This window comes from Octopus bimaculoides, chromosome 20 (assembly GCF_001194135.2).
Source record: "Octopus bimaculoides isolate UCB-OBI-ISO-001 chromosome 20, ASM119413v2, whole genome shotgun sequence".
Lineage (NCBI taxonomy): Eukaryota > Metazoa > Mollusca > Cephalopoda > Octopoda > Octopodidae > Octopus > Octopus bimaculoides.
In genome coordinates this window covers 23,538,333-23,550,073 of record NC_069000.1, presented here as the reverse complement: position 1 = coordinate 23,550,073, position 11,741 = coordinate 23,538,333, and positions in this window count along the sequence as shown.

Below are 11,741 nucleotides of genomic sequence, written 5' to 3'. Positions count from 1 at the left end.
ACGTTCATTTAAATATTTAATAATAAAACAATGTAACAAGTAGAAAAAAACTCCTAATAGGGAGTGGTGCTTTAAAGGTTACTTGTGGAAAGCCCCATATAGTTGGATAGGTTGTATTCCATCTAATGTGACTCCCCTCAGAAGGCTGTTATATCATTTGACAGGAACATGGTATAAAGAAATACATGGAACAAGGTGGTAACTTTGAATGTCTTTAATGCTGGCCACACTTATATATACACAAGCTGAATGATAAATGGAAGTGGTTGGTGGATATTTATTCATACATTTACACGCATCTGTGTGGGTTGTATGTTTGCTGTTAACCCTGTGCAGTGTTGTCAGTGCTATGTAGATGTTGACAACGTTGGTGAGAGACATGATGGTGGTAATGAAGATGGAGGTCACTGTAATGTGATCAGTGGTTAGACCTTAGAAGGTCTGAAACCAACATACTCCAAGACTAGAAGGAGGTGACTTTTTATAGCCAACGATAGGCTCAAATGGAGTTTAGAACAGACTGTCTCACATATTTATTTGATAGAGTAAGAGACAAATTGCATCAATACCAACCAATCAGAGTGGTAGACACAATGGGGTCCAAAACAGCACCCAAAGGTAAGCTGTTACCTGCTACGTTCATATGTATGTATATATAATAGAGAGAGGATGTTCACTAGACTTTGCTACAGACAGCCCCTCCACCCGACAAGTCATTTTGTGGGAGACAAAATAGATGATAAAAGGAAGATTTCTGTAGCAGCAAAGAAAGGTGTCCAATCAAATAGAACAAGGCATATATACAATGATACAGAAAAAGAGAAAATGTGAATGCGGTGTCTATAGCAACATAAGTCTATTCTCTGGAACAGTCACTGGCGAGGCAAAGTTAAGAAATGTAAATAGTCTGAGACACAGAATGTCTGACATGCAAACGTGATAAGAGCTGTCCAGGAAACTGGAAATCACAGGATGCAAAAGTCAAAATGTTTGAGATGCAATGTTGGCTACTGAGACATGAGCAGTACCAAGACTTTTCCTGTAAGGGCAGTGAATCGCTTGTAGTGGAAAAAAGTGTTGTTAGTCTGCAAGAGCAATAAGTCACTTGCAGAGTCTTGTGTGTATGAACATTGAAACAAGTTAACATATAATATACACAATATTCAAAAATATGTACATACATAGGTAAGGTCCTGAAGAAAGGAAGTGATATGCAAAGAAAAGTGAAAAGAAAAATAGACAGACAACTGAAATGCAATACAATGCACAGGCAAGGAGAAGTTCCAGTCTTTAAAGCAGAGTTTAATTAAGTCCGAAGTGGCCAATGTGTCTAAAAGTGTCATTCACATGGCTGAGGGAGAGAAATGACAGCAACAATTGCAGTGTCGTCTGGAGCAGAAGAAATACAAGCTCATGAGAAAGACGAAAAAGCACATTGAGGCAAAGGAAAAGGGACTCATTTTGATGATAATAGGAATGGAATGCCACAAAGAACAAACTGGTTGAAAGAAACGCCTTTAGAAATAGCAGTCAAACACCCTAGTCAAAAGAAGACACGACGAACAGCAAACTAGGAAAAATTTTTTTTTTTAGTAGCAGAGGATAAAGAACAAAACATGGCCAACACATGAATAATCCGGGTGGTTGAGAGAAAGAACCTCATACCTGGCACATAGGAAAAATTTGTTGTCCATGTGAATTCTGGAGAAAATTCCAGATAATTTCTTTCCTTTTTTTCTTTTGCAAGCGAGAAGAATATTCTGCTAGGATGCTGTGTCTTCCAAGGACCAAGTTATAAATTTGGTTACAACCTGAGGAAAATGATTTGCAGTTTCCTGCTTGAAAATAGCGCCAAAATTTTCTGGTGAAGAAGACAATATGGCATCAGTGGCATGTTCCTATGCGATGAGTGGTGATCTAGTTGCAAAGACGAGGTCGCCAAGGAGAAAGAGGAATACGTATTCCCTGGTCAGAATTTGTCCGGGGTTCACCATTTTAGAAGGAATTGTGGTGTGTGCTGTGTCGTGTCACAGAGAGACATGATAGTGGTGATGAAGATGAAGGTCACTGTAATGTGGTCAGTGGTTAGACCTTAGAAGGTCTGAAACCAACAGACCCCAAGTCTAGAAGGCGGTGACTTTTTATAGCCAATGGTAGGTTCAAATGGAGTTTAGAACAGACAATCTCACGTGATTTATTTGGAGGCTACGAGTGGTTGGGTTATATATTGGCGCGTGATAGAGTAAGAGACAAATTGCGCCAATACCAACCAATCAATGGTAGACACAACAGGGTTCAAAACAGCACCCAAAGGTTAACTGTTACTTGCTACATTCGTATGTATATATAATAGAGAAAGGAAGTTCACTAGAGTTCACTACACCCACAAGAGCCCTTCTCCTTTTATACTTTTTTTTTTACAGGTGTATTCTCAGAATTCATCCATCCATACTGGCCATTTTTCCATCACCCACCCACCTTTCAACAAATTTGCTAAGAGACAACACTTCCCTCTCTACCCTCGCTTCCCTTTTCACGTGGAACTTGAAAATGCTGATGAGGCCTTGGCCAAAGAGGAGAGTGTCTGACTTTAGCCCTTTCAAATGGGTCCACCATACTGCTTCTTTCACTACAGCCAACAGACAAATGAAAATTGCTTGTCCCATGAAGCTGTTGGATGGCATGGACTTGCCTATCCAGGTGCCGAGTTGCAAGCCCACTGACTTTTCTGCATTAATTTTGGCTCCTGCCATTGCTTTGCATTTGTTTAGTGTGTCACCAATCAGGTCAACATGCTCGACACTATCATGGTGACATCATTAGCATAGGCAGACACACTCTTCCCACACCTTAGATCACGTGGGACACCCCTCAGTGCCTCCAGCTTCTGCAGCAGTGGCTTGAGAGTCAGTACATAGAGAAGGGAGGAGAGAGGGCATCTATCTTTCCCGAGCACAAAATGCTGAATGGCTCTGACAGGTGATTGTTCACCCGTATAACTGAGCAGATACCACTGTACAAAGCAGTGATCCACCCATGGAAGACTGGACTGAAACCGGTTGCCAAGTATTGATGATCGACCCTATCGAAGGCTTTAGATTGATCTAAATTGATTAAAGCTCTACCCATGCCAGCTTCATTACTCACCCTCTCTATGATATAGCACATGAGGTGGAGGTTGTTGCAAATAGACCTAGTTGGGACAGTGCATGTTTGCACCTTTATGTATAGTGCTCAAGTAAGTGGGGTGGTTGACGGAAAGAAAATTAGCAAACAGTTGGAACTAAAGAACAGGGTGTGAAGAAAGTAAAGAGAGCCGTGAACCTTAAAGAGTGGTCAAAATTATAAAGAAAATCATCTAGAAAAGTGTGGTAGATTTTGGTGAGAGGTGGAAAGGAAGAGAGACAAAGAGTTGAGATAATAAAAGTTGGAAATTAACTAAGTACACTAACTGCAAGAACTCCATGAGAAAGAGTATAGTGTGTACAATCATGTGAGCAGTCTATATACAAACTGTACGCAGCATATTCAACACAACAGTATGTACACAAATATGGATGTGATGTCACACCACTTCTGCACACATTTACATATGTATATGTGTGTGTTCATGTGTGAATATAAGTTGACACAAACAGATCTGCAAGGCAAAAATAATAAAAATAGAACACTGCCAGCTGGAACTACATGTATTCCACATATTGTCTGTATAGTCATGTGAAGTGCATGTACAGACTCCACACAACACATTCAACCAAGCAGTCATGTATGTTGTGTGCAGACATGGAGCACTCAGGGTCTCCAATGCTTTCCACTCATATACACAACAGTTCCAAACACGTACCAAAATTAAGCAGTTCCTTCAACATACACAGATAAGTGCTTTCTGTCAATACAGAGTGTGTAATCTCCTGTGTTGCTATGTAAAATGACTATATGTAGCAGTATATTAAGTATGGGAATGGTGAGAGGGAGACCAGTAGAGTAGTTTGGTGTTGATAAGAGATCAAAGTGCTGTTGATTAAGATGATGGAAGTACTAAGCTATTGAGTAGGCACGTTTGGGATTAGAGAGAAAGGAAAGTAAGCAGTAGGGAAGTGAGGTATCATAGTCCAGACTGAGTCATTTAGAGCTCATAGAAGAAATGGTAGAGTTGTCACAAAAAGAACATGAGAACATGTTCAATGTAGGGTAAGCAGTGGCAGAACTTTAGTGAGGAGATGCAAGAGTTGCAACCGTATAAACTGCATAGAATGACATGGTGACAGAGAAAGGTTGAAGAGGTTATCTGATTATGCACTGAGACTGAAGAGTTCCTTTAACATACTCATTTGAGGGCTTTCTTTCACAACTGGGTAATGCATTCCTTGATGTCACAGCTCAAGTAATGTTGTTCTAATTGGAGGCATAACTTGGACCAATACAATTCTTCTGACCTGTTCCTACACAAATGTCATCAATACAGATATAGTTTCAACTTCTAAAAGTGACTGGAGCTCTTTAACATCTCTCCTCTGGAGTTTATCACACTCCATCAAGTCTGTACCAGCAAGACAAAGAACAGAAATAGTTTGGCATTGATAGTCTCTAGAAGAAGGAAACTTCTGTGAACTTTACAACTACCAATTTTATCAAGTACCCTTGCAAAGCAAAAGCAAGTCTCTGCATCTCTACTTTTTTCTGCTCCTATGAACCTCATGCTCAAAATACCTCACACTTTGGACTACTTCCTCCTTCAAATCCACAACCAAACTCTCCTGGTTGTCCTATTGTCACCACTTGCAGTTATCTTAATGAACTTGTCCCCTTTGTCACTGCCCTTCCAACCTATATCAAAGATACTAACCATGTTTTCCATCTTTTCAAATCATTTTTTCCCCTTCAGGTCTCTCTAAATTTCTTACCACACAACCGCTCTTTATTGCATCCCATTGCCACCTAATCTGTCATTTCCTTCTCACAATTCCTTTGGCTCGATTTCCTCTGCACCAAAGACAGACATTGTTGCAAAATAAATACACTATTTTTGCTTCTTATGTGGTTACTCTCAGCATTTTCACTATACCTTTCATCAAGACCAATCTATTGGCTGTACTACCATATTCATGTTATGCACCTTCCATCTTGCAGTCTGGATTCTTATTCCTCAACTTCCATTCTGTTACTTGATAATTTCAGCACAACCTTCTTTGCAACTTCCACTTTCTGCTATCTAGCCCCACATCTGCATCTATTTTTCCTGCACCTCCACTCTTATCCTTCAAAAAGAATAAAAGCTTTTGTGATCTTCTGGTCATTAGTTCTTCCACTTCTCCCTCCCTAACACAATCAATCCAGCAATTCCACATGTTCTCAATCTCAATGCTTGAATTATTTGTTTATTTCCCAGTAGACCCTTAATTAGTGTTAACATGAATGATTACTTTGATGGCATCTCCTCAAACCTAATATACAACATAGCTTGAAAGTTCTGTGGTACTCTATACTTAGGTAAAACAGATCATCATTTTGTGCAAAAAGTTTTGTGAGTACATCGTGGATGTTCATAATGCCTAGGGTAGGGGTGGGCAATCCCTGGTATGCATGCCAAACATGGCACACCAATAACTTGTTTCTGGCATGTGAAACCCTCTCTCTAGTAACCCTCCATTTAACGTCTTTCTCTCAATAGTATATAGCGACTTTTTATCGCTCAGATACATTTTACATTACAAATTAGGCCTACCTTTATTTAATGATCGCCTCCCAGACCCAACCAGTGTTTTGGTTTCAGCCTCCACAACTGGTATTCATTGACAAGACAACCACCTCACCTACTTATTCAAAATTTCTCTCTATGTGTGCTACAGCAGTGACATCATCATTATGCTGTATTCTTGTAGAATCAGATAGAATTTGTGTATAAAGGACTGAAAATATACAACAATGTTTGATGGCTTAGCTGAGGTTTGGTTCTGAAATGATTTGTTGAATGCTTAAATGAGATAAAGCTCTTTTTGAATGACCAATATGATTCTTATCAAGAATTGTCTGACATCATGTGGGTTTGTAAACTGGTGTTTTTTGTAGATTTTTGTGAACATTTGAATGACTTGAATGTTAAATTACAAGGCTCTGGTAAGACACTTGATGTCATGTTTGGTTACATAAAGGCTTTTGAAATGAAATATGGGATGTGGACAATGAGAGATTTAGATTCTTCCCAAACCTAAAGAGGTATGTCAATGATCTGTCAAAGATGACAGAACAGAGTGTCAATGTCTTCAAAAACTGTTTGTAAACATCGAGTCAACTGTCGAGCAGTTTTTTACAAGGTTTGCTAAATTCAGGGAACTGGAAGAATCAGTAAAATTCATGAAATTTCCAGACATTATCAGACTGGAAGAACTAAACTTACAACTGTTTTCATGGATAGACATGGTTAATTTTAAAATGCAATTGATTGAATTTCAAAGTAGCTCACTTTGGAAGCAAAAATATATTGACCTCAGGGCTGACTTAGAAAATATTGAAAAAAGAAAAACACAATCAGAAACAGGGGTACCAGAGAGGAGTGCAGAAAACAAATTGTTAAGGACTAGGAATGCCATTCCAGAAAATTTTTCCAATATAAAAAGCTTTGCAACAACACTAATATCCACGTTTTCATCAGCACATGCCTGTGAATCTTTGTTCTCAGTGATACACTTTAAGTCTTCTAATAGGAGTAACCTGATGGATGAAACTAGTAGTGCATGCATATCTCTGAAAGTTATGAAATATAAACCCGATATAAAATCTCTATCATCAGTGATGCAGCAGAAGTCTCACTGATAATAATGTATATACTGTGGGATGACGTCAGCAGCTGGGGAGCTGACCAGAAGAGCAAGGGTGTGTAGGTGACACGTGCGCAGGCAGGGGACGATTGGGTCTTTTCAATCGGGGTAGCCAAGAGCGCTGGACATGTGAACGCTTCGACAAGGTGAGGGACAGCAGCTGCTATTTTTAGTGTTCAGTTCGGGCCATGTGGAAGGGTGCATTACCACCGGAGAGGTCTGTGTCGATGAAGAGAAGGTAGGTGTCTTATTTCTAATCTCCTGCATACACCACAAGCTATTTCGGCAATCCAAATAAGACGTCACTACAATGGCACCTAAAATTAGGATCACCAGCGACATTATCAGGCCCTTTAATGGTGATGGCGATGTAGTGGCCTAGATGCATAAAATCAGGCTTGTGATGAGATTGCAAGGCATTAGCGACATGGTGAGCCTTATGGCACTATATTTGGAAGGAAGCGCTTTGACTCTATATCTCGAGATGGACGAGAAGGAAAGATTGAGTGAGGAGAATATTGAGTGACATCTGAGAGAGGCTTACACCGAGTGTGAATATACAGACTTTGTTAAGCTAGGAACAATTAGATGGATGGGAGAGCAGGTGGATGAATATGTGGTGGAGGTGTGTAGGCTGGGTTTATGGGAGAAGGCCTGGACAAAGCAGTGCGACTGCCGTTCGTAAATGGGTTCCCTGACAACGTAGGGATTCGACTGCAGCAATTGCCTGGGAGCAAAAAGATGGCACTGAGCGAACTTGTGACTCAAGCTCGCGTGTTGACGCAAAACACTGGATGCTAGCAGTATAGCAATAGGGGTTGTGTTGGAGATTGAAGGCGCTGAGGTGTAGGATGCGGCCTTGCTTCGGAAAGCAGACGATTTTAACCACATCAATGTTGCTGAATTAGACGCGGTGCTGAAGGGGGTGAACTTGGCCCTGAAATTGGGGCTGTGCTCAATCGAAATCCAGACGGATTCGGCCACTGTGCTTGGGTGGGTAGGATCGGTGATCACTGGTGAGAGTAGAGTTCGGACGAAAGGTGCTGCGGAGATGTTGGTGAAGCGCCATCTTGGAGTTCAGACTGAAGCTGAACGTGGTTTTTGTGCTTTCGAAAAGAAACAGGGCAGACACACTGACCAGGGTGAAAAGGGCATGGTTGGAGGAGCCGGAGGAGGCAAAGAAAGGGATAGTTGTGGCGTTTCTGGTAAGACAGCTGCAGGAGAAATACCTAGCCAAAGATAAATCTCTATGCCTGGCTTTTATTAACATGGAGAAAGCCTTTGACAGGGTCCCCTGATCCCTTATCTGGTGGTCAATGCAGAAACTAGGGATAGATGAGTGGTTAGTGAGAGCTTTATATGCCATGTACAGGGATGCTGTCAGTAAGGTGAGGGTTGGCAATGAGTATAGTGAAGAATTCTGGGTAGGGGTAGGGGTCCACCAAGGATCAGTCCTCAGTCCCCGCTTATTCATCATAGTCCTCCAGGCAATAACAGAGGAATTCAAGACAGGATGCCCCTGGGAGGTTTTCTATGCCTATGACCTTGCTCTAATAGCTGAGTCACTATCAGAACTAGAGAAGTTTCAGGTGTAGAAGCAAGATCTAGAATCAAAGGGTCTTAGAGTCAATCTAGCAAAAACCAAAGTCTTAATAAGTAGGAAGGCAGACAAATCACAAATCCCTTCAGGTAGATGATCCTGATCGATCTGTAGAAAAGGTGCAAGTAGAAACGCTATAAGATGTACCCAGTGTAAGCTATGGGCACATAAGCAGTGCAGCAATATCAAAGGAAGGCTAACAGGGAAGATAGTTGTTGTGTGTGGCAAATTCTCAGGGGCAATAAACATTGAAAATGTGCAGAAAACAGCTTCTGTCACATTCCAGGGTGAAAAACTAGAAGTAGTTGATAGCTTCCATTACCTAAGTGACCAAGTCAGTAGCAGAGGTGGATGCTCTGAGAGTGTAGCTGCTAGAATAAGAATAGGTTGGGAAAAGTTTAGAGAGCTCCTACTTCTGCTGGTGATGAAGGCCCTCTTGCTCAGAGTAAAAGGTAGACTGTATGAAGCATGTGTGTGAACAGCCATGCTACATGGTAGTGAAACATGGGCCGTGACTGCTGAGGACACGTGTAAGCTTGCAAGGAATGAAGCTAGTACACTTCATTGGATGTGTAATGTCAGTGTGCATACACAACAGAGTGGAAGAACCCTGAGAGAAAAGTTGAACATAAGAAGCATGAGATGTGGTGTGCAAGAGAGATGACTGCGCTGCTATGGTCATGTGTTGCATATGGATGAGGACAGCTATGTAAAAAAGTGTCACACCCTAGCAGTAGAGGGAACCTGTGGAAGAGGTAAACCCAGGAAAACCTGGGATGAGGTGGTGAAGCACAACCTTTGAATGTTGGGCTTCACAGAGGTGATAACAAGTGACTGAAACCTTTGGAGATTTGCTGTGCTTGAGAAGACCTGGCAAGCCAAGTGAGCCAATGCAGCATAACTGGCCCATTTAAGAGCACCCTTCAATCATTGAGCAATAAACTGTACTTGCGAGGCCCTGTTGAGTCAAGTGAAGTCATTGTCGTGACCAATACCAGTACCACCTGACTGGCACCTGTGCCGATGGCACGTAAAAAGCACCATTTGAGCGTGGTCATTGTTAGTGCCATCTGAATGGTTCCCATGCCAGTGGCACATAAAAAGCACCATTCAAGCGTGGTCAATGCCAGTACCACCGGACTGGCCCTCATGCCGGTGGCAGGTAAAAAGTACCCCCTACACTCTCGGAGTGGTTGGCGTTAGGAAGGGCATCCAGCTGTAGAAGCTTTGTCAGATCAGATTGGAGCCTGGTGCAGCCTTCTGGCTTGCCAGCCCTCAGTCAAACCGTCCAACCCATACCAGCATGGAAAGCTGATGTTAAACAACGATGATGATACAAGACAACCATAGCTGGAACATCTTTGATCATTGGTCCACTTGATCAGGACTTATCTGGAGCTAAACAACAACTAAACAGCTATAGCCACCAATACACAATAGTCACGAGTCAATGAGGGTGCTGCTTTGTAGTTTCTCAGCATGCTAGAAATAGCAGTCAAATCATCTTCAAATCACATCTAGTATCTTAAAATGGAAGGACGCATTGGGCGATATATTCTCTGATGTACTATAGAAGAGAAATGTCTATAGAGCTGCCATGACATTGCCTGCAACAAAAAGATAAAAGTGTACAGTACCGCAGTGCTCCCTTGCCTCCTCTATGCCACACATCGAGGCCCTGAAACAAATCCAACTTTGTCATCTGAGCACCATCTAACACATCAGATGGCAGGATCATATTCCTGATGTAGAGGTCCTGCACCATACTGGTATGGTTAGCATGGGGGCCCTCATTACTTCATTGTAGCTGTACAGGGAGTAATATGTTTGCAGGACATGTTTATGATGGACAGCTAAAGAAGATGTATGAACAAAAATGTTTTATGGCTGACACAACTTTGATCATAGTCTTGCTTAATCAGAACTGACCTTAGATTATATAATTATTTCTAATTTAGGCACAAGACCAACAGTTTTGAGGAGCAGGAATGTTAGTTGATACCATTGACATCAGTATTTGACTGGTAATTTATTTTATTAGCTCCAGAGAGATGAAAGGTAAAGTTGAACTCAGCAGTGCTGAAAGAAATACCAGTAGGTATTTTGTTTGATGATGTAATGAATCTCTTAATCCACCACCCTTAGGATATAAAATAATACTACTGAAGTTACAACTTCAAATACATTTTGGCAATGTATGGCATGGCAATTTTAGGACTGGTTTCATAAGTCATTCTTTCAAGTGGAAGTATACCTTACTCATGTCTTCTTAAAGGTGGAGCAGAACTACTAATTCCTAATAACAAGATGTTATTGTAGGATCAAGATTGAAGATCAGACACATTTTAAAAATTTCAGTAATATATATATTTAAAAAAGAATTCAGATTCACAATCTTACTTTGGTTGTAAAATTGTTGATGTTGTCAGGTGTATAAGTGTAGCCATAACAAAGGAATCTACAAGTGGTTGCTCATGCTACAAATAGTAGTAATATCTCCTTCAAATCACACCGTACTACCTTAAAAATAAGCAATGTGTACATTGTCTAATATACAGTTGGAATAGTCCTGTATGGAATGCCATTGATCATAGGTTTGCTTAAATGGGGTTAACCTTGGGCTATACAATGACAACAACTGTTTACTTGATACAAACCAAAGAGAAAGCCTCTAGATGGTTACATGCCTTTCTGGAAACAGTAGCTAAATCTTTCTAAAACTTACCTAATAAACAAGGAAGGATGCATTAGATAATGTTGTCTAAGGCACCCTTAAAGATTTAAATCATCTCCCAGTTTAACACCATACCTGACTTTTGGGTGCCTTTAGTAGTGACCATTCTGTAATAAGCTTTTGGGGCCCAGTCACCATTCTAATGTCCACTTCCTCCCTTTCTCTTACAAGTCTCAAAGGATATGAGAAAGTTGAGGCTACTGCTTTTCTTCCTCTAATTAAGCCATACAAAAACTTTATTTTTAGAGGACAGAATGACTACAGATGTAACTGTTTTGGTCATAAGCTTGCTCAGTCAAGGTGACCCCGAAAGTAAATAACAACTATTTATTAGTCACATTAAATCAAGTCTCAGCTCTAAACTTTCCTCTAACAAATGGGCCATGAAATTCATGAAACCTTTTGTGCATTTGTTGCCCCATGGCATACCATAAATATTGTCATTTTGTTGCAAGATGAAATGTGTTTTATTGATATGAATATAAAATGATTAAGTTGGTATGGTAAGGAGACAAGAGAACATATTCATATGTTTAGGAGAAGCAACTATTGGCAAGACACTTCAGATAATGGAGTTCTAGATATACTA